At 42.6% G+C, this 5844-nt stretch overlaps 1 non-coding gene across 1 annotated transcript; it reads right to left on the bottom strand.

The window, feature by feature from the left end:
• Positions 1 to 108, bottom strand: LOC129518200 (U6 spliceosomal RNA). Its single transcript, XR_008666142.1, has one exon. It is a non-coding gene; the product is annotated as a U6 spliceosomal RNA (small nuclear RNA).
• Between the last annotated feature and the right edge of the window lie 5736 nt (positions 109 to 5844).

Here is a 5844-nt window from a genome sequence, read left to right as displayed (position 1 = left end):
AGGTGCCCCTTTAATTTAAACGAATTTGCATGTTATCCTTGCTCAGAGGCCATGCTAATCTTCTCTGCATTGTTCCAATTTTTGTATATGTGCTGTCAAAGCGAGGACACAATTCTTTTTGTCTTCAGACTGAGAGTATATATCAAAGTTCTGTATTCAAAAGTTACCCAGGTTGGTTCTATCCACCTCCTTCTGCATGGTTTGTTATTTATCTGAAATATAATTCTATAATTTATCAGTACAGACTATTTCATTAGAGTTTTTTTCTTTCAAGGCTTGTTTTAGTTCCCTCATCAATAACACATAACTAAACTTTATTTTTCTGCTTTTTCACTTGTCTTCTTCCTGTTTTTGTTTTCATAAAGGAAATTAACCCATTTACATGTATAGTGAAAGCTACTATGTCTGGTCTTTTTCCTGATGTTTTATTTGTAGTTTTTATTTGTTTACCTCTTCATATGTCTTTTTTTTTTTTAAGTAGGCTCCACACCCAATGTGGGGCACAAACTCATGACCCTGAGATTCAGAGTCAGAAGCTCTACCAACTGAACCAGCCAGGCCTCCCCACCTTTTTAATACAACTGGGAGAGAAATGGCAGCCCCTTTGATCTGCCAGTGCCCAGCATCTGGCCTGGAACATAGTAACTAACGCTCAGCAAATGTTTGTGGAATGTTGACTGAAAGCTCAACAAGTAGCTTTCCCTTGTACCTGGATAGACAGACATGCAATCTTGACCTTATTGAGATGGTAGCGATGACTATCACAGCAGTTGCCATGAAGTTGAATAATAATGTGGAAAGTCTTAGCAGAGGGCCTGAATGTTGTAGTCACTGAATAAACTATACCTGTTATTTTTGAACACAAACTAAGAACTGGCATGGAGCTATATTATCTTATTTGATCCTTACAATAATCCTGTTTTACAGATGAAGAAAAAGGGTTTAGAGAAGTAATTTGTCTTTACAACTAGGAAGAATTCAGATCTGACTTCAGAATCTACCCTTTACCCACCACATGTCCCTGTATCTACATATTCAGAGACAAACACATACACAGGTAATCCCAGGAATTCTGAAGCTGTTGCTCACAAGGCCAAAGTTTCCTTAGCTGGACCCAACTGCCAGCCCTGGACCCTGGAAACCCATGCACAGAATGGAGGCCAATCCCATGTAGTCAGGCCTGTGAAGGGATAAGGAAATGCTCCTTTGATGGCTTCGAAATGTACCACCATACAGTGTCCTCCTCATCAAAATTAACTTGGATTTGTAAGGTGTGGCCAAAACATGTGGAAATGCACATTCTTGTGTTTTGCTAGTGGCAGTGTAAATAATGGCAGGCAACATCCATGAGAGCTTATTCTAGGCCTTTACACCAGGGTTTCTCAATCTCAGCACTATTGACATTTGGGACTGGATCATTCTGAGTTGGTGGAGGGGGGCTGTCCTGTGCATTGTAGGATGTTTAGCAGCCTCTCTGGCCTCTCCTTATCAGATGTCAGTGCTATCACATCCCAGTTGTGACAACTAAAAATGTCTCTGGACATTTTTGCCAAATGTCTGCTGAGGGGTAAAGTCACCCCCAGTCGAGAACCACTGCTTACATGTGTCACACTAATGCAATGCTCATAACAGTCATATGAAATTGGCACTTTCATCACCCCCATTCTATAGATAAGGAAGCTGAGGCATAGATAGGTTCAGGTCCTACCTTTAAAGAGCAGTAGAAAATGGATTAAAACTCAGGCAGTTAGAGTCCAGAAGCTACATTGCTTCAGTGTAATGCACAGCCTTTCTGATCTGACTTTTCTCTAGAACAATTTGGGAAAATATAAAAAGAAATAAAAATGCATGCTATTTGGCCCATAGTCTATATCTAGAACTTTAAGGAAATGTACATACAAGATGCTCATCTCATCCTTTACAGTCACAAAAAGCTGGAAAGGCATTAAAGACCCATGGGGAGGGGGGTCAACCTTTGCCTTCCTTGTGGGCCTGAGTGCTTAAGCACTGAGCTCAAACCAATATTATTATTTTTTAAAAAAGATTTTATTTATGTATTTTATTTTAGAGAGAGAGAACAGGGAGAGGGGCAAAGAGAGAGAGAGAGAGAGAGAGAGAGAGAGAGGCACATTCCCTGCTGAGTGCAGAGCCCTACGTGGGACTTGATCTCAAGACTCTGAGATCATGACCTGAGCCGAAGCCAAGGGTCAGACACTTGACCAACTGAGCCATCCAGGCACCCCAAAATCATTTTTTAGCTTCACAAATTATTCTATAGACATTAAAAAGGATTATACACTACTGACATAGAAAAATTCCTCAATATTTTACTGAATAATAATTTAAGAAAAGAATAGAAAACTCCACGTAGAGTATGGTTTTATTTCTAGAAAAATGTTATGTATATATAGCAAGGGAGAAAAGTACTATTCGTAACTGGAGGTAATTTCAGTAGCTCTTGCATTTGTTGAGAATATTACCTGATGGCATGCCTGGTGTGAGAGGAGGGCCAGTCACAGAAGGCTACATATTATGTGATCCCATTTATGTAAAATGTTGGGATGGGCAGATCTATAGAGGCAGAAAGATTAGCAATTGCCAGGGGCTGGGGGAGTGGGAACTGGGGAGTGACTACCAGTGCATATGTGGATTTTTTATGGGGTGATGAAAATGTTCTGGAATAAAATAGTGATGATGGTTAAACAATCTTGTTACTATACTAAAATTCACTGAATGGTAGACACAGAAAGAGAGGCGGCGAAGACATAGGTAGAGGGAGAAGCAGGCTTCTCGCGGGGAGCCCAATGTAGGACTCGATCCTGGACCTCCGGGACCACACCCTGAGCCGAAGGCAAACGTTCAACCACTAAGCTACCCAGACATCCCTAAATAAAATCTTTTAAAAAATTTTTTGTTTAATATCAAAGAGTACCTAGACAACATGGGCACAGCCAGGGCTTCACAGGGCTTCCATGCACACACCTCTGGCACTCTCCCATTGCTCTCTACGTTCAAGCCTCAAAAGCCTCTTGGATTAGAGGTTATCTTCTTTGATGGGCTTTAGTAGAGCCAAAGGACAGTTTTGGAGGATGATGGTCATAATCTTCATCAGCTCTCACTCTCACAATCCAGGTAAAAACAATATGCAATTACTGCAGGAAAAACTCTTCAGCCCCCACCTCCAAATAGACCAACTTCCCCAAAACCCAATTCAAAATCATGTAAACAAACAAGGGGCCTTGTTTTCCTTGCATAGCAAGAAGTCCTGGGTAGGGCAGTACAGAATTGTTTATCCAAAGGCTAGAGAACATCACTGAAGACCCAGATTCTTGCTTTCTTTGGCTCGGCCACTGCCAGATGGTCTCATCCTCAGGGATGCAAGATGGCTGCAGCAGTTCCAAGTATCACATCCTCACCAGGGTGTCCAGAGGCAGAAAGGAGTTTAGCTGGTCCTTCCCAGAAATCCTCCTGCAGATTATTTTCCCCCTCCCCAGAGTCAGAACTGGACCATGTGCCCTTCCTTGCCCTCAACCACTGGCAAAGGAATGAAGATCACTGTATTCCACTTAAACTCATCAGGATTTACCTGAGTAAAGTAGTAAGTTAATGGCTGGAGAGGTAGACACCAGAACAAAATCTGGTTTCTACAGTGATGGAAGAAGGGGAACTGGCCATCAGCCATGGTGGCTACATTGGAATTCCTCCTCCAGAGGCTTGCCCTCTAGCTGATCTCTCCAGGTTAACATGTCTATATTCACATCAACCTGTCACCTCCTCCAGGAAGCCCTCCCTGTCTTCACTGACTAGGTCAAAGAACCAGCACTTTCTTCACAGCTCTGGCCACAGTTGCAACTAAATAATCACATAGGTCATTCTTTGATGAAAATCTGTCCCCTAGACAAATGCATTAGTATGTTACAAGAGGCAGATGTGATATCTGGAAGATGATATCAAGAGCTTTCTCAGGGTGGTGAGATTTTTTATTAAAATATAATACACAGCAGAGTGCTCACATCTTAGGCGTAGCTAAATGACTATATAAATGTGTAAGCAGTTGGGGGTGATGGTGACATAGAGTAATTTTATTTTCCTCTCTGTCCTTTCATGGGAGGTTTAAATCTTTTTCAGTTTTACAAGGGGCTGAGTCATTGATAAAAAAACAAAGCTTTTATTATTATTATTATTATTTTAAACCAAAAAAATGTCATTTTCAACTATTGAGGATGTGGAAGGAGACCATGGGGTGCTAAGAATTTCTTCTTTTCTTTGTTTTATTTTCCTGTCCTCCCCAATCTCCCAGCAGGAGCACCCTCCTGGAGTTTTAGATAACCTCCTCAGTCCTCCAGGGGATAGGTAGGAGTGTGTTACAAAGGTCCAAAAGGCTGTCTGCTGGGCTCAAGATTAAAATGAGGCAAAAAGGTAAATTTTCATGAGAAAAATGATATGTATTTGTGTTTTGCTTTTCTCTTTCTCCAAAAGCAGGAATTTGGGGGATTTGAAACATTTGGCCCTTTTAATAAAGAACTGGAATTTCCTCTTAAAGATACTCCCATGTAGGGCAGCCCTGGTGGCTCAGCGGTTTAGCGCCTCCTTCAGCCCAGGGTGTGATCCTGGAGACCCAGGATTGAGTCCCACGTTGGGCTCCCTGCACAGAGCCTGCTTCTCCCTCTGCCTGTGTCTCTGCCTCTCTCTCTCTCTCTCTATGTCTATAATGAATAAATAAATAAATAAATAAAATCTTTAAAAAAATACTCCCATGTTAATAATTTGTATGTGATAGTGTTTATTTATTTATTTTTGATAGTGTTTATTGGTTCATTTATTCATTCACTCATTCATTCGCTGGGGTCTGCCTCCGTACCTGACCCATCTTAAGTGTGGGGGAACATCGAGATTGATCAGATCTGGTGCCTGTCCCCAAGGAGACAGACAACAGTCACAACAACCACTTCAAACTATGATTGGTGCACTCATGATTGCTGAGTGGGCATGGCATATAGCAGAGGCTATCATCCAAGGGATGGGACATTTGAAATGGGTTTTGAAAAATACATAGAAGTTTGCCAGGCAGAGAAGGAGTGGAAAGGCATTTCAGGCAGAGAGAACAGCTGAGCCAGAGGCTAAGACAGCATAGCACACTGAGTGCAGTGGTCAAGGGCACGGATGCATAGCCAGAATGCCTGGGTTTGAGTCCTGCCCTACCCATCTCTTAGCTGTACCATCTTGAGCAATCTTTTCACTCTCTGTGCCAGTTTCTTCATCTATTAAATAAAGCTAATGACAGCACCTACCCCACAGGGTTCATGAGGACTAACTCCGATATCACCAAAGAGCTTACTCCTTTTTGTTTTTTAAATGATTTTTTATTTATTTTCTTGAGAGAGAGGGAGAGAGCATGCCCATGCATGTGGGCGCAAGGAGGGGCAGAGGAAGAGAGAGCAGCAGACTCCCCACTGAGCAGGGGGCCTGATGCAGGGCTGATCCCAGAACCCTGAGACCAGGACCTGAGCTGAAGGCAGACGCTTAACCGACTGTGCCACCCAGGTGTCCCTGAGAAAGAGCCTTTATTTATTTTTTTTAAGATTTTATTTATTCATTAATGACAGACACAGAGAGAGGCAGAGATACAGGCAGAGGGAGAAGCAGGCTCCCAGCAGGGAACCCGATACAGGACTCGATCCTGGGTCTCCAGGATCACACCCTGGGCTGAAGGCAGCGCTAAACCGCTGGGCCACCCGGGTTGCCCTAGACAGAAACTTTAAAAGAGGCAATTAAGGTAGAATGAAGTCATGAGAATGGACCCTAATCCAGTTTGACTGGTGTCCTCATAGGAAGAGATGCGGA

This window comes from Nyctereutes procyonoides, unplaced genomic scaffold (genome assembly GCF_905146905.1).
Source record: "Nyctereutes procyonoides isolate TBG_1078 unplaced genomic scaffold, NYPRO_anot_genome, whole genome shotgun sequence".
Taxonomy (NCBI): Eukaryota; Metazoa; Chordata; class Mammalia; order Carnivora; family Canidae; genus Nyctereutes; species Nyctereutes procyonoides.
Note: the sequence above shows the minus strand (reverse complement) of the source record. Positions and strands in the feature narration are given on the sequence as shown.